At 42.2% G+C, this 20,848-nt stretch overlaps 1 non-coding gene across 1 annotated transcript; it reads right to left on the minus strand.

The window, feature by feature from the left end:
- Positions 1-4,079: 4,079 nt before the first annotated feature.
- trnar-ucu (transfer RNA arginine (anticodon UCU)) lies at positions 4,080-4,172 on the minus strand. Its single transcript has 2 exons — positions 4,136-4,172; positions 4,080-4,115 (listed from the first exon to the last, which is right to left on the minus strand). It is a non-coding gene; the product is annotated as a tRNA-Arg (tRNA).
- Positions 4,173-20,848: the final 16,676 nt, after the last annotated feature.

Here is a 20,848-nt window from a genome sequence, read left to right on the forward strand (position 1 = left end):
GTTTACCGTTTAGACTTTTCATCTCGGGCGCACTTTTAGAAAGCAAAGATAGAGCAGTTGTGTTAAATCACGCTGCGACAGCTGTCAGCAGAGTGGCGCACCGGAAGCGTGCTGGGCCCATAACCCCGAGGTCGATGGATCGAAACCATTCTCTGCTATACACACCGTCAGTCTAATGAAGTCAGTTTAAACTTTTTTTTCTCTCGTGTGTGTGGAAGCTTCACACTTACTGTATTCGTTAATCTTTACCAATAGCAGATGCCCAAATGTATCTTTGGTTGTTCTGTGATCCTTCATAGTTTCCTCAATTCCTTCAAATGAACATCCATATCAAAGCAATTATATATATATATATTACAATTAAGGTACATATTAAAAATATCAACGCACATTTGTATAATGCTCATTTAATAATGATTGTCAAGGATTGTCAAGTTCTCCAACAAATCTGTGTTCTAATTTTAAAATATTTTTGCTAAGGATACAACGGGTGTATAAATGAATTCTCCCAACAGTCAGTTAAAGAAAAATTCCACACATGAGGATGGTTTTCTTGGACATTGACTTAGGTACTGAATTGTTTACTTGTTTTAGTTGCACACGAGTAAAACACGAAGATTTCCTGCAACATTCAAGAGGGTTTGCGAAGAAATCACTTCAATTATTAGCGCAGATTATGTTTACATCATCACAATCTGAAGCACGTCCCTAAGTGCGTTTGACCCACCAGCCCTTTGTTTAACAGCTGCACAGGGACACATTCCCGTTGCTTTTCACAAATCACTGGCATTTTTTGCAGCATTTCTTCTGTCCTGAGAAGCAAGTTTTTGTATTTTATCTTTCAGAAGTTGTATGAATTTCTTGAAGTTCAGAAAAAACTTGTTCCAGAAAAGAAATGAACACTTGCTTCAAAGTAAATCAAGACATATGTATCTCTTGCTGTGTGTGCTCTTATCTGTCCATCTCTCTCTCCTCTACTCTTACTCTGGCAGTCTGTGCAGAGTTTCTGAAGGAGATGTAACACCACTTGGAAAAGAAGAAAAATTCTCAGGAAAATTCTCAGGCAGAATAAAAAATCATTATTCTCTTCTCAGTCAGATTCATAGCTCAGACTCACACTCAGACAGGATCTCAACTCCGTACTGCTCTCTATCCTCACAATCCAGAACCAGAAGATATTCAGACAATCAGTGCTGCTACATGAACAATATCAGACAGAACAGCCTGGACTCATGTCACATTTCCCCCTTTTATCCTTCCTCCCAGCCCTCTTAGAGACATAAAAGAGCTCCTGGTTCTCCTCTCTGTGAGAGGGCTCAGGGGTCACTGATCTGGCAGCTGTGGGCTCTGTTCCAGGTCGATAGCAAGAAGGTTCTATTAACGCTTTCCAGGACTTCCAGCCCTTCAGTATTACTTTCTTTACTGTATGTCAGCCTCCCAAAATGTTTATAAATGTTTTATAACACATATGAGTGTGAAATTATCTTATTATTTATATATAGTATTTATGTAATAAACACCAGTAGTGACACTATGATCAGTATATTGATTATTTGTAGCCGATGGTCCGATGGTCATGTCTACAATAGTGACCATTTGACCAGTCTGTAGCTCTGAGCAGTGGGACTCAGATCACACAGAAGACCCGCCTGTGTGTGATTCCATACCAGCCCTGGGATTCAGCTACTCTCACAAATGTCTCACAGACCGTCTTATAAATTTACAATTAGATGAAGTCATGTAACAGTTTTACAGATAATTTAAATAATCAGACAGCAGTTTTGGCAGTGGATACATCTCCACATGGGGGAAAGAAACTGAAATATATGTGCTCACTGTAAAGTAGGAAGAGGTGGTCAGACAAGCAAAACAACTTTGCAGATAATGTGAAGTGACATTGTTTTGTGTCAATCAGCTCACAGATTTCGCTTCATGTGCCTTAAGCTGTGCAATTTGTATGGTTGTTGAATGAGATTGATTTCTTCACAAGCCCAGTCAATTGCCAGTGGAGAGCTTGCCGGCGCACACCTTCATGAAGACTCTCTTTAAGATATCATTGTCAAGTCGCCTCCTTTTCATACAATAGTAGCACCGACACTAAGAGAAAGGATGAGAAATGGCGTTTATCAAGCGATTGCAGTGTTTGTTTGACTGAGGATCCTTGTGTGCTGAACTGGCCTCTGGAGAAGTGTAGTGCAGTAAAACAGAAGGTTTGTGTCACTCAAGATTGTTACAGAACAGAACAATACAATTACAATAATTTTATGAGAGTAAATATTACTGGTGCATCACAGTTCTTATAATGGTGAAAACAGGAGCACCTTCTCTACATTTTTGACTGAAGTATTTAAATGGAAAGAAATACTATCACTATGCAATGTTCTAGTCTGATGAAACAATGTATAGAATTAGGTGACAATATCGGAATTCATTCAAATGCACAAGATTAATTTTCAGCAACAAAAAAAGTGCTTGGAAATATTTTACAAGAATGAAACCTTACATTCACCTAAATAAACATTCACCCTCTACATTAGCAGAGAACAGTAGGACAGAAGGTTAGTGTCACTGGACACTGCGTCAGAGAGGCCGATGTCTTCTCCCTCATTATGCACGCTTACCCACTCATAATGAACTGTCCTCCAGCGATACTCAGCTGCCATCATCGACTCAGAGACGACGTTCATGTACATATTATACCTTAATATGGCACTGCGTTACAATAATTTGATCAAAACAACTGGTGAAAAAATAATAATCAAATATTTCTTTCCTTCTTTTAGTAGATAAAGACTTTATCCAAAAAAGAAGCATTTATTCCTTTCCTCTCCTACCAGCCCTTACAAGTCACCCTATTTTTAATTTAGAGCTGGATTAAAGCTCTAGTCTCTTTGGGGGTGTGAGTTGGAACCCCACTGCTGCCAAATATCTCCAACTATCTCAGTGTTAAGAAGCAAAAAACACACATTTGCTGCAGAAGTAACAGGAGAATCGTGCAATTCAGCCTTATAGCATGATGTCATTTTCTCATTCTCGTTTTTAGATGCTTGTGATCGAATCTATGATCCTTATGAGTGTGGTCACCCTCCATAAAGGTAGCACAGATACAACGTGCCACGTTTTCAGAGAATCACATTAATTACAGGTCAGAAGAAGGCGACAAAGTGTCCGCTAGGCAGTTCAGCGATTTCAATGGTGTTCTCTGTTGTTTAGGTCCAGAATGACACCCGTTACAACCAGGTAACACACAGTGTCAGGCATCAAAAAGACTTCCCAAAACCCTGATCCTCTCCTTGATCCGGTGATGGCATCCAGACATTTCCTGCAACACAGCCAGGATACGGTCTTCAACAAAACGAGTGAAAAGCTAATTCACAACCTTTGCAATCCTTTGCAAAGAAGGACCGCATGTGCTCAGTGTTAAATGCACTGTTCATTATTAATAATAATAATAATCTTTACATTATATAGCGCTTTTAAAGGTGGCTTTTCAAAGCACTTTACAGAATGACAACAATAAAGTTAAAAAAATACACAAGATAAGCAGGATGAGAATACACAGTTAGAGGAGACAATAGATGGTGGTATTAAATACAGTAGGAACAGAGGGGTAAAGAATAGTGCATTAAAAGCTCTTCTAAAGAAGAGGGTTTTGAGTCTGGATTTGAAGGAGTTTAGAGAAGGTGACTGATATCCTTGGGGATAAAGATCCAGAGCTTTGGGGCAAAACAGGAGAAGGCCCTGTCACCCATAGAGTGTAGTCCAGATGGACTGTGGGACAGATAGGAAAACACAATTAGAAGAGCGAAGGTTGTGAGGTGGGGAGTAGGGCGATAACCCAGACAAGTACTGAGGTGCCAAGCCATGGAGAGCCTTATAGCTGAGCTTGAGGATTTTGAAGTTGACAGGAAGCCAGTGCAAGGACTCCAGGACAGGAGTGATGTGATCACAGTCCAGTGCTAATTTCTTTCTTGTGGCTGCTGGTTCATTTTCAACTGTGGACTCTTAAGAAGTCCTGTATTTGACTTGATCAACACCAATCCCCAGAGGATTTCGAAAGGTTCAATAAAAGTGATACATGACTCTGGTGGGACTCGAACCCACAACCTTTGAATGACTTCATTCTATCAAGGCCTAGAAGTCCATCGCGCTCTCCATTGCGCCACAGAGCCAGCTGTATGAAAAAGTGTTTGCCCCCTTCCTGATTTCTTATTTTTTTGCATGTTTGTCACACTGAAAGTTTTAGATCATCAAACAAATTGATAACACAAGTAAACACAAAATGCAGTTTTTAAATGAAGGTTTTTATTATTAAGGGAAAAATTAAACCTACATGGCCCTGTGTGAAAAAGTGATTGAGATTTATCAGTCTGGAAAAGTTTATAAAGCCATTTCTAAAGACCAAAATTACCCCAAAAGCAAAGGGAAGACTCATCCAAGAGGTCACAAAAAACCCCACAACAACATCCAAAGAACTGCAGGCTTCACTTGCCTCAGTTAAGGTCAGTGTTCATGACTCCACCATAAGAAAGAGACTGGGCAAAAATGGCCTGCATGGCAGAATTCCAAGACGAAAACCACTGATGAGCCAGAAAACATCTTGATGACCCCCAAGACTTTTGGGAAAATACTCTGTGGACTGACGAGACAAAAGTTGAACTTTTTGGAAGGTGTGTGTCCCATTACATCTGGCGTAAAAGTAACACAGCATTTCAGAAAAGGAACATCATACCAACAGTAAAATATGGTGGTGGTAGTGTGATGGTCTGGGGCTGTTTTGCTGCTTCAGGACCTGGAAGACTTGCTGTGGTAAATGGAACCATGAATTCTGCTGTCTACCAAAAAATCCTGAAGGAGAATGTCCGGCCATCTGTTCGTGACCTCAAGCTGAAGCGCACTTGGGTTCTGCAGCAGGACAATGATCCAAAGCGGGCAAACTTCTTTGCCCACTTTGATGCTCTGAACACGGGCAATGCTGAGAAGACCCCAAGTGTGCAGGGCGAGTTTGTTCTGAAACTCTCAGAGCAGGACGTGCAGAAGACTCTGAGCAGGGTGAAAATCCGTAAGGCTGCAGGGCCTGATGGGATACCCTCTCACGTCCTGAGGACATGTGCAGCCCAGCTGACCACAGTGTTTACAGACATCTTTAACTCCTCCCTGTCACAGTCCATGGTCCCCACCTGCTTTAAAAAAAACACTATTGTTCCAACCCCCAAAAAGACAAAAGTGACATGCCTGAATGATTACTGCCCAGTAGCATTAACATCTGTGGTGATGAAATGCCTGGAGAAGCTGGTGTTGTCACACATCAACTCCTCCATCACAGAGTCCCTGGACCCCTTGCAGTTCGCCTACCAGAACAACAGATCAGTGGATGATGCTGTCTCCCTGGCTCTGCATACAACCTTGGAACACCTGGACACTAAGAACTTGTATGTGAGAATGCTGTTTGTGGACTACGGTTCAGCATTCAATTCCATCATACCCAGTCAACTGGTGACAAAGCTCAGGGGATTAGGTCTGTGCAACTCTGTCTGCAACTGGCTGCTGGACTTTCTTATCGAGAGACCACAGGTGGTGCGGATAGGCAATAAAACATCAACACCACTCACCCTGAGCACTGGAACCCCACAAGGCTGCTGTCTGAGTCCAAGGTTGTACTCCCTATTTACTCACGACTGCACAGCAAGACACTGCAACAACCGCATCATTAAGTTTGCCGATGACACCACTATAATAGGACTGATCAGTGATGATGACAAGTCCACTTACAGGGATGAAGTTGTACAGCTGCTTAGGTGGTGTCATAGCAATAACCTGGACTTGAACATAAAGAAAACGAAAGAGCTAATAGTGGACTTTCGGAGACACAGGCCATACACTCACAGCCCACTCAGTATTGATGGAACAGAAGTGGAAACAGTCACCAGCTTTAGGTTTTTGGGAATTCACATCTCTAAAGATCTAACCTGGACTGTGAACACTGACTCTATCATGAAGAAGGCTCAGCAGCGCCTTTATTTCTTGAGGTGCCTCAAGTGATGGGGGATGCCAATACATGTGTTGGTGAACTTCTACTGCTGCACCATCGAGAGCATCCTCACCAATGGGATCACTGTGTGGTATGGTAACACCTCTTCGCGAGAAAGAAAGGCACTACAGAGAATGGTCAATATGGCCCAGAAGATCATCGGCTGCGGTCTCAACGAGATTAAACAGCTCTATGAGGACCGCTGCCATGGTAGAATTCTGGCCATCACAGAGGACAGTCACCACCCCGGGGATGAGCTCTTCACCCCACTGCCCTCAGGCAAGAGATATAAGAGCATACGGACACTTAACACTAGATTCTTCAATAGCTTCTATCCACAAGCAGTGAGACTGGCGAACAAATTTAGCCATCCCCCTCGGACCACACCTACACCATCACCATCTACCTCTTTATGATTTCTTATCTATTGCACATCTCCAGTCATTGTTTACACGTCTGTATTGTTTACATTCAAACTGTCTACATGTTTACTTGCACATTGTCTATTGTTTGTTTGTACATTGTCTTGATGCACTGTTTGCACTTTGTCTTGTTTTTTACACTTGTTTTACAATCGAGAGACTTTCTGTAAGTAAGAATTCCATTGTACCAGTACCGGTTACATATGGCAATAAAGTTCAAGTTCAAGTTCAAAACACACCAGCAAGTCCACCTCTGAATGGCTTAAGAAAAACAAAATGAAGACTTTGGAGTGGCCTAGTCAAAGTCCTGACCTGAATCCGATTGAGATGTTGTGGCATGACCTTAAAAAAGCGGTTAAGGCTCGAAAACCCTCCAATGTGGCTGAACTACAACAATTCTGCAAAGATGAGTGGGCCAAAATTCCTCCACAGCATTGTGAAAGACTCATTGCCAGTTATTGCAAACGCTTGATTGCAGTTGTTGCTTCTAAGGGTGGCCCAACCAGTTATTAGGTTTAACTAAATGTTATCCACAACTTCAAACACCTGTGAGAAACGGGCAACTGCAGTGTTTCGCCTGCTGGCTCCACAGATAATCCTTTTTTGAAGTTTAAGGAGAGGATTTCTTTGTCAATTCAATTAAACGTTTCAGAAATGCTGAACTATTGATGTGTTTCACACGCAGCACGGGCTCTCCTTTGCTTACAAATATTTTTTTTACACCAATTTACTCAACTACGATTTTGCTGAGCATTTTGTTTGCTTGCTTCCTATTGTATACTGCTCTGATTTCTGTATTGTTCAATTTCCCTGTTGATTTTAATTTGACAATCAGACCAGCTGTTCTGACCTTACCCTGCACTGGAGCCACTCTTTTCTTTCCAAAAGCGTGGAGAGAGATACTACTGCATGAGTTTCTGGAAAAGCTCTCTACCTGCCCGCTCCCCACACCGACGTGTGTGAGCAGGGATTTAAAGGGACATTCTGAAGTGTAGAAACATTTTATCGTTACATACTTTTTCTGTGCAGTTAGTTCTCCTTCAACTCCGCCCGACAACAGAGGTCGTTTTTAATACAGGAGTAAAGGCACACTGCACATCTGCAAAACATCACGTTAAGGTTTAGGGAGAGCGACATCAGTGATTGGAAGGTACAGATGCAGCCATTCAAAGTGCGCAGTACAGACACATACCGGAGGTAATTGGCTACGGCGTCGCGCATTGTGACGCGCGATGACGCAAAATACCGCGGTACGTGATTGGTTGACCGACAGGGGCACTCGTAGTCCGTTGGTCGGTCGTAGAAAGATTTACAGTAAATGTCTTTACTGTGCCCATTTTAGCATTGAATATTCATATGGAATTTTACCACTGAAGGGAAATCTTAGTACCTGAGCATAAAAAGAATAGGAGCATACTGTAACGCGTGTGAAGGCCATAAACGATATTAATTTTGGATCATAAACATACAGTATATGGCTGGTCTCTATACTTTAAATAAAAAATACACACCAGTATTCCATTTCTCCCTAAACATTTTAAGCTTCGAAGTCTTTAACTAATGTGATACTGGAGTCAACAAGCATACTTTTAGAATTTGATTAAAAGGGAATATAATATGGAATCGCGTATCTAAAGAAATTAATAACGATATAATTATATTAATGTACCGCAACACAAGAATAGTACACGCTGTACATTGTCTATTGATAATGTTTCTGTAGTGCTTTTTCAGCACTCTGCATGTGACCTTGCCGGTGGCACTGTGGGTTAGGCTCCTGACTCCTACCTCACATGCTGTGTGTTTGAATCCTGCTGGAGTCATGACTTTTTTTTCAACAAACATTTCTTTGAAAAAATAAAACATTTCCCTGGGTCAGAGATTAAATAAAACCTCACTCGCACCAAACAAATTTATATTTCTAAATATCACAACATGATCGAATTTAAGTCATTTTAATAACAATGAATAGTCACCTATGCATTACAATATAAACATTTATATTGATTTAAATCGCGTTTTGCGTTTAAATCGCAAACGCGGGTTTAAATATATGTGTTTTTTGATTCACAATCAGACAAATGCAACATAAATTGATATCTTTGTCTTCTAAGTATCTTAATAAACTTTCAGCATAGCTTTCTCCCCGTTTAGATGTATTTTCCTTGGGATCTTGGGATCAAACATGGAAAGATTAGATTGTAATCGTTTTTATTTTTTAAATAAATTTTAGAAAAGTGTAATCTATACTAAAAAGTTGTACACCACCTGCTATAAATATACATATTGTAATACTTTCGGGTTCGGATAGGACAGACACAAGAACTCAGACTTGCGGAGTTAAAGCAAGTTAAAGCCTTGATTTTATATATCACCTTTAAAAGTGGCATCTCAAAGCAAAGTAAATACCCAACACTGATTGTACCGATCTGTCATGCTAATAAAGCACCTTGAATTGAGAGAGAGAGAGAGAGAGAGAGAGAGACAGAGAGAGAGAGAGAGAGAGAGAGAGAGAGCAGCCAGGACAGACAGGCAAATAAGATACACTCCACAGACATTCACAACAGCGACATATCATAAAACGTTTGCAGATATAGTTAAATTATTATTTGTTTTTCAGGAAGTTAAAAAAAAAAACACTTGAATTACTTATCCAGTCTCTCGAAATAAAATTATTTTTCAAGCAATGCAACTAACGTCGGGCAATGTGTTTTTTTTTAAATCCAACATTGACAGCCACATCTTAAATCTTGTCAGTCAGCTCTTTTTTCTCTATTTGAATTGTGGCGATTCAAACAACCTGGGATAACAAGTGGTCTCAAAGTCACCGAGCTCACAGAGCTTCCACAACAGATGACAATTCCCTTAGTCCTTCCTTAGTCTTCCTGAAATTGAGTGAACAAAAGCATTTTATTAAAAATTTAATAAAAATTATTTTTTTAATCGCGTATCTAAGGAAATAGCAGTATAACCTTGTTCATGCAGTGGCATGTTACATTATTAATTTGGGTCTCTCCTCTTGCCAGAAAGCTCTAAATTGCATTTTGAGTGCGGTTTTTGACTTTTTTAAAATTGCAACCCATAAATAAAGCTGATACTGTTTAGACTTTTAATTATTTTAAACTGTATTACAGCAGCACAATGCAACGTAAATTGCAAAAATGCACTTGGAATCTGTCCAAGCCCTGCTTTGTCAGGCATTTTCTTTTACTGTAACGGACATAAAAACTCCCTTGCTTTTAACAGAGCGTTTCAAATTTCTAACTACGAAAATTATTTAAACTGCGACACTTATCATTCAACCAGAGCTCGAAATATCACAAGGATCCTCAAGAGCACAGCAAAGACTGTATTAAAAGTATACTAGTGACAAAGTAGTATACTTTAAATCTTTTTTTCTGATACGGGGAAAATCTGATCATGTTTCTCTATAACAATAAAAAAAACATTGTTTTACATATCACCTTTATGTGATATCACCTTAAGGACAGGACATACAAGTGTTAATTGCACAATGGACCACGCAAATAAATTTAAAATAGTCTTCTTTAGGTGTGAGGGCAGGAGTGGATCGCAGAAGGCATAATCAGCAAATTAGGAAAACAAAGAACAGGACAGGTGAGACGTGTATCCAGAGAGCGGGTGATCAGAAAAAGGAATAGCTGTTATGCCCAGGTTTTACACTCTCTCTGCTGAATGAATAAAAGCATTTTATAAAAAACGCGTTTGCGTTTGTCTGGGTATTTACTTTGTAATCTGTGGTTTACATCAACTGTATTGCTTTGAGATGCCACTTTTAAAGGTGATATGTAAAATAAAGTTTTTTATTATTGTTATAGAGAAACATGATCAGATTTTCCCTGGTTCAGAAAAAAGACAATTGAAATCTGTAATCTTTCCACTTGTATGTCATCGGAAAATACAAGAAGTTTCTGCATTGTGTAAGGATGGTATCAAAAAGTAATCTAACTGGTGAGAAAGCTGTGCTGCTCAAAGCGCTTTTTACAGGATTAAAACAATAACAACAATAGTGTTAGGCTGGGCAAACGATTTTTTTATAGAAATACAAAATGAGATATAATGATGTGTTCCGGCTAAGACATTAACGAGGACAACCCCCCTCTCTGCGGGAGTGCTGGCTGTGATGAATTAAACCGGTTTCACAGGTATTTTCAAAGTAGAAGGGGGCAAGTTTCCAGCGAAAGACACCTCTCCCCTCCAAAAGTACATTACTTACTAGTTAAGAAAGGTAGGCTCCTCAATGAAATCGCTTTAACATGCTAATGCGCTGGTGTAACAGTCCGGGCGTGGCAAGCTTCTAATGTCAACCCGACTACGGCGAAAGGAACCCTTCTTTCATTGGAAGACAATGAACATATTCTAGCCCTAAATGAATTAATAGCAAACATGGTTTACATAAAATACATTTTTCCAAGAAAGTTTAGCCTTTGTGACTAATGAAACCACTAAATAAAGACATAAATATAGAAATCTTAAGATTTTTAAAATACATGACTTTGCTGAAATTTATTTAAAAATAAAAACGATTACGAGAGAGAGAACAGGGGAGGGATGTTGGTTTTGCATAAGGGGCGGGGCTATGGAAATGAGGTATATTTGGGAATGTGGAGTTACATGTTCTGGTTGTTTGTGAATTATCGTTGTTGAGTATAGAGTGTTAAGGTATTGATTTTGTGTAATGCTTTATGTTGAAAATTGAGCTGGATTTTGTTTATGATAAAGAGGATAAACTGGGATGGGAGGAGAGTTTGGTTTTGCATAAGGGGCGGGATTATGATAATTGGAGGAATTTGAGTGAGTTTGCAGGCTATTTTTGGTTTGTATTACAAATTATTCATACTAGATATTGAGATTTGTTGTGGTTTTGTTGAGATTTAAGTCCGCAAGTCTGAGTTCTTGTGTCCGTCCTATCCGAGCCCGAAAGTATTACAATATGTATCTTTATAGCAGGTGGTGTACAGCTTTTTAGTATAGATTACACTTTTCTAAAATGTATTTAAAAAATATAAACGATTACAATCTAATCTTTCCACGTTTGATCCCAAGATCCCAAGAAAAATAAATCTAAACGGGGAGAAAGCTATGCTGAAAGTTTATTAAGATACTTAGAAGATAAATATATCAATTTATGTTGCATTTGTCTGATTGTGAATCAAAAAACACATATATTTAAACACGCGTTTGCGATTTAAATCAAAACGTGATTTAAATCAATATAAATGTTTATATTGTAACGCATAGGTGACTGTTCATTGTTATTAAAATGACTTAAATTCGATCATGTTGTGATATTTAGAAATATAAAAGTCAATTAATTGTCCATAATATTGCTATTCTATTTTTTCAAAGAAATGTCTCAGTACACGAATATAATCATATCGTTATTAATTTCTTTCGATACGCGATTCCATATTATATTAGCAGAAAAGCTTAAAACTACCACTTTTTAACACGCTATTTCACATGTTAGTTAAAGACTTCGATGCTTAAAATGTTAAGGGAGAAATGGAATATCGGTGTGTATTTTTTCTTTAAAGTACCGATTCCTGGAATCTGGCTGGCTGACATCCTTCTGAAGTGGTTCCATAATATCTGGTATACGGAAAAGAAAGCGTTGATAAAAAAGCCTGGATTCTCATGTATCTGATACAAGTATCTTTTAATACAGTCTTTGCTGTGCTCTTGAGGATCCTTGTGATATTTTGAGCTCTGGTTGAATGATAAGTGTCGCAGTTTAAATAATTTTCGTAGTTAGAAATTATGAAACGCTCTGTTAAAAGCAAGGGAGTTTTTATGTCCGTTGCAGTTAAAGAGAATGCCTGACAAAGTAGGGCTTGGACAGATTCCAAGTGCTTGTACAAATGTGCTAAAGAAATTATACTTTGAGTTTACAGCTTGTCCAAAGTCATTCATTATTAATACTATTAGTAATATCTTCGGTAAAGGCTTTGATGCATAAATATTTCTGATAAAGGTAGGTTGTGTACTTTTGTCCAACTGAGCAATCTTGCTTTCATAAAATATACCAGCTTTTTAATGACTGATGATTAACATGCTGTAATACACAGTTTAAATTTAAAAGCTCAAAATTTATACCGCGAAATACCCCACCCATTTTGAATGGCTGCATCTGTAGGAAGTTTCGGGTCACTTTTTTTGTTATAGATTCAAGCAACCCTAAATACCTTTTCAAGAAACATTTCAGAATCCATGTCACATCCAGTACGATTGCTACACAGGTCTACAGAATACAATCAGAATACTGTTATTCTGAATACAATCAGAATACTATATAAAACACACCACCCAAAACATTTCTAAAACAGGAATTACATGTTTAGGAATGCGTCCTCCTTTATACATTAAATAAAAGGTCTGAAGCCTGCTCCAAAGAAGAACTATATTCAGAGCTGACAAAGAAGTGATAGGAAACATCTCGGAAAACGAAGGTGCTGTCGTTTTCAAGCATTGGACACCAAGAGCTGAACCCGGCGTTCTCTGATAAAAGTAAGGTGTTGGGAGTGTGGCTGGGTGGTCTAAGGTGCTGGGTTTGTGCTCCAATTTCTTCGCAGGGGTAGGTTTTAATTTCACTGCTGCTAAGTGTTTGTGGGTTAAGACCATCCTTCTATTGCAGGTTCAATGGGTAAAAACTTTGCTTGACAGTGTGTTGAGAGACTGAACTAGGTGTTTCAAGATAGTCTTTGTTAGCTTAACATCAAGGCAGAAAAAAGCCTCATTTTGTCTTCCCAACAGCAATGCTCTTTGGTCTCTTCAGCGGGGAACAACATCTGCCGTGATCACTTTTCAGAGTCAGTGCGAATCGTAGTGTGCCGTAGTTGTTTTTAAAATTGGTTTTGTTGGCATGCTGCATTTGTCTGTGAAACTTTAAAGCTGTGTTTTTTCACGCCGAATCGTTGGCAGGAGCAAAGCTTATTCAACCTTTGCACTCAGCGCTCAATCAGAAATACAGTATGTATTACTATTAGTGGCACTGAGGTCACTATGGTGCAATTGAGCGATGTAAGACCAATGGCATAATGGATAACGCGTCTGACTTCAGATCAGGAAATTGTATGTTTGACTCCTGCCTGGCTTTTGTTGCGTTAAAACGATTTACCTTCCTTTATATAAATTAACTGCACCTGAAAGCTATAGAAAACACTTTTGGTAAATTGTCGAAATTCGCATGAGGCTGCAGACAACTTAACACTACTGTCTGGAGATCAGCTCCTTCTCTGAGCTCTTTTGGAATGAAATACCATGGGTAGCAAAGTTGGAGAGCAGCTCAACTTGTGCTCAGTACGGTGCTGAGGGTTCAGTACTGGTGTCGTTCTATTTAGCACGAACTGCACAGGCTCTGAATCAGACCATTTCAATTAGTTTGGTCAGTGTAGGACCCTTAATGTAGAATTATTACTTTGCCTGTGTCTTGTTTGTATATAATTTAATGTCTCTGATAACTTAATGTTAGTTTTTAATTTAGTTTTAGTTTTACGATGTAGGTTAATGCATTGACATATGCATGAACACGCGAAATGTCTCACTGCTGATTCAGCTCATGCTCCATAGGAGAGAAACGATTCCTCTTGATTCTCGTACAACCATATCAGAACAGAAGCCCGTGTCACCCAGCTCTAATTCAAGAGCGACTCGCATCTTCAGCCCTTTTTTTTTTTGTTCGTGATCATTAATTTCTTTAGTTATGATCAATATTGAACTTTTTTAAAATAAAAATAATCAAACATGCAGGCAGGTTTTTTAAAAGTATTAGGAGTTGACAGGGTGCCCATTTGGAATAGTCATCAGAAAATGTGAGAAAAGGAATGTAACGGAAACTCTCACACACAGCATTAGAGATTGGAATCTGACTGTAAAAAAGCTACCTGTCTCCCCATCGGTAATCAAACCCCAGTTTCCCGCATGACAGGCAGGGACACACACCATGACACTAACTAGGAGCGCTTGCTAGCTGTTAGGAGGCATTTACTCTTATGGCTCCTACTGTTTCGGGTTTCGACTTTTATTTTCTTAGGAGCGCATGAAAACGAGTTTCCATCTGCGCCATCCTCACTCGTGCTCTGCTATTGTCACAGCTCCTCCTTGTGCACGACCAACACCCATGGAGTCGGTTCTTTCAGCTTTACTAATTAGGTTTTCAAAGGCTGGAAGTAGGGCACAAGACACACGAACACTAAAAGCATCCTTATCTGCTTTCAGCTGCGAAATGTCATTCGTGGACACTGAAGAATTTGTTTCCAAGGCAGCGGTTTCAAGCAATTTAGCGTTTTAAAAGTAGAGCAGTGCGTTTCCATTTTTATGCAGGCACACGATGACATAAGGAGATTGTCGTAGTCGGCAGGACTTGAACCTGCGCAGGGAGACCCCGATGGACTTCAAGTCCATCGCCTTAACCACAAAAACACAGCAGAACTCTTCAAACCAATTAAAGTCCGATTAAACCGCTCCACCAACCTGTCGTTCTGGGGATGGAGTGGGATGGTCCACGTCTTAGAGATCCCCAGGCGCTGGCACACTCTGGCGAAGACCTGGGATTCGAAGTTACGCCCCTGGTCACTGTGTAACTCCTCCGGCACCCCTAGCCTGGCAAACATCCTGCAGGATTCCTGCAGGACCTCTATCCATCGCACAATCTGCCCCTCTGGCTCCTTACAGTGGAGCAGCCAGGTGAGGGACGCATGGTCGGTCCTCAACCGGAACCGGGTCCTGAACAGGTACGGCCTAAAGTGGTGGACCGCCGCCATCACCATCACCGGGTCACGCAGTAGTTCTGTTCAGCCCTAGTCAAAGCCCGACTGTAGTAGGCAACTACCCGCTCCCCATCTGGCCCCTCCTGCGCCAACACCGTGCCCACCCCCGAGTCACTCGCGTCGGTATCCAGGATATACGGTAACCACGGATCGGGGAAGGCTAGCACGGGGGCCCCCACCAGAGCTTCAGGTAACCAGCTGAAAGCCCTCTCGCAGCCCGAGTCGAAGTCGAAACGGCGGCCCTTGTCGGTGAGGCGGTGCAGCGGGGGAGCGATGCTGGCAAAGTCCCGGACAAACCTCCGGTAATACGAAGCCAACCCCAGAAAGCTGCGCAGCTCCGCAACAGTGCGGGGGGTCGGCCAACCCCTCATTGAGGCGACCTTACCTCGGTCTGTAGCCACCCCTCACAGTCCAACAACATGTCCCAGGAAGGTCACCTCCTGCCTCAGGAGCTCACACTTGCGGGGATTGAGCCTCAGGCCAGCACGGCGGATGCAGGCCAGCACCGCCTGGAGGTTCGTCAAGGCCTGGTCGAAACCCTGGGCATGAACCAGCAGATCGTCCAGATACAGCACACACTGGTTCCACAGGACCGATGCAAGCACCCTCTCCATCAGCCTCTTGAAAATCGCCGGGGCATTGCACAGGCCAAAGGCAGTAAACTGCCAGAAGCTTCGAGCGAGTGGTACCTGCCACTAGCCACAGCGGAGGTCAAGGGAGCTGAACCAGGTCGACCCGGTGATGTAGTCCTTGGCATCGTCTATCCTCGTTAGGGCGCAGGAATCCTTCCATGTGACCTCGTTCAGCTTGCGGTAGTTTACGCAGAACCTCCACGAGCCTTCTTTTTTTTGGCGCCGAGGGCTCGCGGAGGGCTCAATCACTCCCATCTCCCGGATCTTTTCCTCGGCGGCGGTCCGCTTGGCGTGAGCAATGCGTCCAGGTGGGATGCGATTGGCAGAGTGTCACCAGTCTCGATGTCATGTTGGTAGAGGTCCTCAACGGCGCGCCTCGCTTCCACACAACCGCCGCCGCCTTGTCTGGCCTCCCGGGCGACTCGGGGGCAGGATCCGGCACTCTCGCTCCCCGGCTCACAGGCCCGGTCTGCCGCCGCAGCCACTGCCTCTTTTTCCCCCAGCTCCGGCAAGCCCGCGTCCCTCGGCCTTCGCCGGGCCTGCCCTCCACCAGGTGAAGTTGCTCCCCCTGCCACACCAACTCCTGCCGGCCCAAGTCCAAACTGGCCCCCACTCGCTCCAGTAGGTCCAGCCCCAGAATGCAGTCCTCCTGGATGGGTGTGAGGTAGCAGGGGTGGCGCACCGTCGCTGCACCTAGACGGAAGGCACGCACCTTTTTCCCCCGGACTGCGGCGAGCTGTCCCGTCACGGTTCTTAGCCGCAGGCTGGAGGCCTCCCATCCTGGGGGGTTGGTGTCCTCGGTGTCGGGGAGGATGCCTGGCCGAAGTAGGGTTACCGATGAACCAGTGTCGAGCAGGGCCAAGCAGGGTTCTTCCTCGATTTGGCAGTGGAGGTAAAGGCCCCTACAGCCGACTCGCCCCACGGTGGTGTGAGGGACGCCGGTCTTCACAGCGCTCTCCGGAGAGGGGGTTGAGGTGTTCAAGGGCGGCCGTCCCCGTGCTGAGCCGACCCGTTCCCGTTTCCCGACACCGATCGAGGAGTGCGAGGTTCGGGTGCCCAGCAGAACCGGGCTCGGTGTCGCCTCTTCCCGCAGCAGTCGCAAAACAGCGTGCGGGGCTGTTCCGCGGGGGTCGCTGCACGGGCTGTCTCCTCTTCCCCCTCGATGGACTCCTCCGAGACATCCAGGAGCACCTGGCAGACCGCTCCTTCCAGCGCCGCCGCCAGGTGGCAGGCCATCTCCACCTGGCACCAGCCATTCGTCTGGGCCGCAAGCTTGAACTGCTCCTCGTAGGTTTCCCGAGGCGCTTCCCCGTCATAGCCACCCGGGTCGCACCCGCGCTGATGGGTGTGGGAATCGCTGATCGGCTACGGCAGGGAGGGTATCTTCTCTTTGGGGCATCGACTGGGCGGGAGTAGAGGGCAGTCGCCCCAATTCTACCAGCAGGACCACTACTGGATAGCCCTGGTAAGGGCTGTGGCCACCTGTCGCACCCAGGAGTTGCTCAGGCTCTCTATGTGTGCTGCCGATGGGTTCTGTCTCTTTTAGAGTCAGCCAGCACTTGACAGAATCAGCTAATGTCTGCCAAGATTTGTCCATCCTTCCTGCTTCTGACACCAATGTAGCGTTTACAGGTTCTTCTCAGAACAAAGGACCAGTGGAGACGCGATTAACAAACCAAGCAATAGCTTTATTCTTTAACAACCACAAAACCAAACACAGGATATACACGCACATGAGGAGACTGACAGAACACGTACACATCTTTAGGGTGGCAATTACTTAACAACACGCTATACACTTATAAGACTACACAGGGCACTAGAACTACTAGGACATTATTTACACAGGTAAGGTCAGCCGCTGGTCATCGTGCTGACCCTCAGACTCTCCCTGGCTACCACTCCCAGCATGCCCTGCGGTACTACGAGTGCCTAGGGGTGCTTCCTCCTCACCACCAGGCGAGGGCGTTACAACTTTTAATCAGACAAAGAGTTTATGTGTCGCAACGAAAATAGCGTTTTGTTCCACAATGGCGTGAAATTATCGCGTCTTTCACTCTACATCTCTCTTGTAGTAAAGCAGATCTTGCTAGGTGAGCATTTGCTCCGGTAAATTAGGTCACTTTTCATGTTAACTCACTTCTTCTAAACAACATTTCCTGGTGCACGTTTTCTCCATGAAAAAATACATTTAATGATAGGTAAAGATAACATTGCTAATATTGATAGAGTAGAAATGTAAGATGAATTTATGAGCTAAAAGTCCTTAAACGCCTCCTGTAACAGCTAAGGACTCATAGCAAGATTTTTTTCAAATCCAAACTTTGCTATTGCATTGCGCATTATGTAAACACGACCAGTTCCGGTTTCTGGTGAGTGCATTTTTTCCAAACTAAAATTAACAAGAACATTTTTCAAGATGCGCCATGTCCCAAAACCGTTCATCAGGACTGCTATTAATATCAGGTGAAAGCAGCACAAAACATAAATTTAGCCTAAATATTAAGAGACTATCGTCTGTCAGCTACTGCTTTAAGCCACGTTCAGCCAATGATAGAAATGTAGTGCTCTACTACAGTAGCAACAGACCGCAAACGCAAAAGTCAAAGGCTCAAACCGACAAGAGTGGGATTCGAACCCACGCGTGCAGAGCCCAGTGGATAAACAATCTCCGCCCACACTATTCAGATACATCAGAATCGTACCTGAACGTGACTGGACTTTATTGGATTTTAGGAAATTTATTTCAGCGTGGTTATTTTTTCTGCCTGTGATTTCGGAAAGAAAGACCCAGTATTTGTTCACCGAAATATTCTGTGAGTTTGTTGTGGTTTGAGAGGGGTTTATGAAGGTAATAAAGGAGGGAGAACACGCGAATTGTACAACCGCTAAACCCGGACACAGCGTCTCCAGCCTGTGTTGGAGATCTTCCTGCTTTTGTTAAGGTTATTGGAATCGGCGGTTACTTTGGGGGTATAGCGCTTGTATCTCTCTTCTCTGGCTAAACACTATCTACTGTAAAGTATAGAAATAGACAAAAAAGCTAAAATACTTCAGTAAGGCCGAGCAGATAGGAAAGTTTAGTAAAATGTTCTGTAAATCAATTTCCCTTGATTTCCGAACTCTTTGTTCGTGCTCTGATATAATCTCTCTGCTCCTGCCGCTGTCACTGGGAGAGTGACTGCATTCCGTAGGGCTACAGGTTGATTTCACAATGCCACATTTAATTAAAGCTGATAAAGTTTCCATTTATTTTACACGTATTATAACGTCCCTCAAAGAGAGATTTTATCAGTTACATGCAATCGATACTTTTGGCTTTTTGTATGGGACCAGAAATATTAAAAAAGATCTCATGAAGTATTGGCAGAATCTACCTTTACCGCTCAGTAGCAATAACATTGCCAATATTCATGGAGTAAAAATGAAAGATGAACTGACAGCTTTATCTGAGCTAAAATAGTCCTAAACGCACCCTGTAACAGTGTTAGTATTCATAGCAGGAAATACTCATTTTCACCCCCAAACGTTGTTGGATTACGCATTATGTGAACTTTACTGGTTTCGGTAGCTTCTGGTGAATGTAGTTTTTCCAAACTGAAACTTATTTAAAAATTATTAAAGATGTACCATGTCCCAGAATTGTTCATTGGGACTCGTATTTATAGAATTAGAAAGTAGCAATTGTCCGCGTTTGTGATTATGTCACTTCTCTACTACAGCAGCATCGATAAAAGACCCTCTGAAAGCAGTAAAGCTCCTCAGTGTCAGAACTGTGAGACAATTTTATAATCGGGAGTGAGGGTCACAGCAAAACAGCAGAAATTGCAATCACTATTTGCCAATGTATTCTCTCATGCCATGTTCAGAGGGTGATATTTAAAAAAAGGTACAATAAAATTTCCTGAAGTCCAGGATTTTGATAGTCTCTCATATCTCAGTGTCAGAATTTTGAGATGTTTTTATAACCAGCTGGTAGGTTCAGAGCAAAAAAGCAGAAAGTGCAATCACACTTTGCTCATCCTCGGTTAACCATATATTTTCATATGCCATGTTCTTAATGTCCCATTTAATACTGCTATATTAAAATGTCTTGTAAAATGCAAGTATAGGAGACTTTTAATGATCAGAAGGCAAGGTTGTGGTAAATATGCAAAAAGTGCCAGTGAATTCACTGCCTTTGTTTTACTTACTCATTGTCTAACATGCCAGTTTGTGTTATTGTGAGTTTTGAAAATTGGTTTTCAATTTTCTGAAATGTGTTTCATACAAAAATGCAATCTGGACAGTCACTATTTACTTACATATTCCAATTTTCTGAGGATATGTACAGTAATCCATCCAAATTAGTACATTTAAAAAAGACTATAAAGAGCCATCTACAGGCAAAAGGCGGCATAATATTACATCAGCAGCATTTAAGGTGGAATGAAAAACGCAAATAAGAAGCCAACTTCAGCCTTGTAAATGTTTACACATCACATCATATGCAATCTTGACATTAAAAAATCTTGGTTCCCTGAAGAGGAAAGCTGTCTTACACTGATCCCATTCCTTATTAGGAGACCAAGGTTGTAAAGACAATCTATCATTTCTGTTCCTCCAAGGCATCAGGAAAATTATTACGCTAAAGTTAGAAAACACACTCCGAATAGCCCGTATGTTTGATTGCCGCAATCCATTTAGGCTACAATAGCCAACTTGGCACTTCTCCAGCATAGAGAAGAAACTCAGTTTAGTGAACTACTGGTGTATTCAGCACACCTTTCTCCAGCACCCATCAGGATGACCGAGTGGTCTAAGGCACTAGATTTAAGGACTTGTATCTTTCCAACTTGCTTGGGTGTTCTGGTCTTTGAGTGGAGGTGTGGATTCAAATCCCACTCTTGACAGCTGTGTTTTTTTCCTTCTTGTGATCGCTGACAATGATAATAGGAGAAAAAACAGAGAAACCGCTTAGCAAGAATATGATGG

Source organism: Lepisosteus oculatus, chromosome 14 (assembly GCF_040954835.1).
Source record: "Lepisosteus oculatus isolate fLepOcu1 chromosome 14, fLepOcu1.hap2, whole genome shotgun sequence".
Lineage (NCBI taxonomy): Eukaryota > Metazoa > Chordata > Actinopteri > Semionotiformes > Lepisosteidae > Lepisosteus > Lepisosteus oculatus.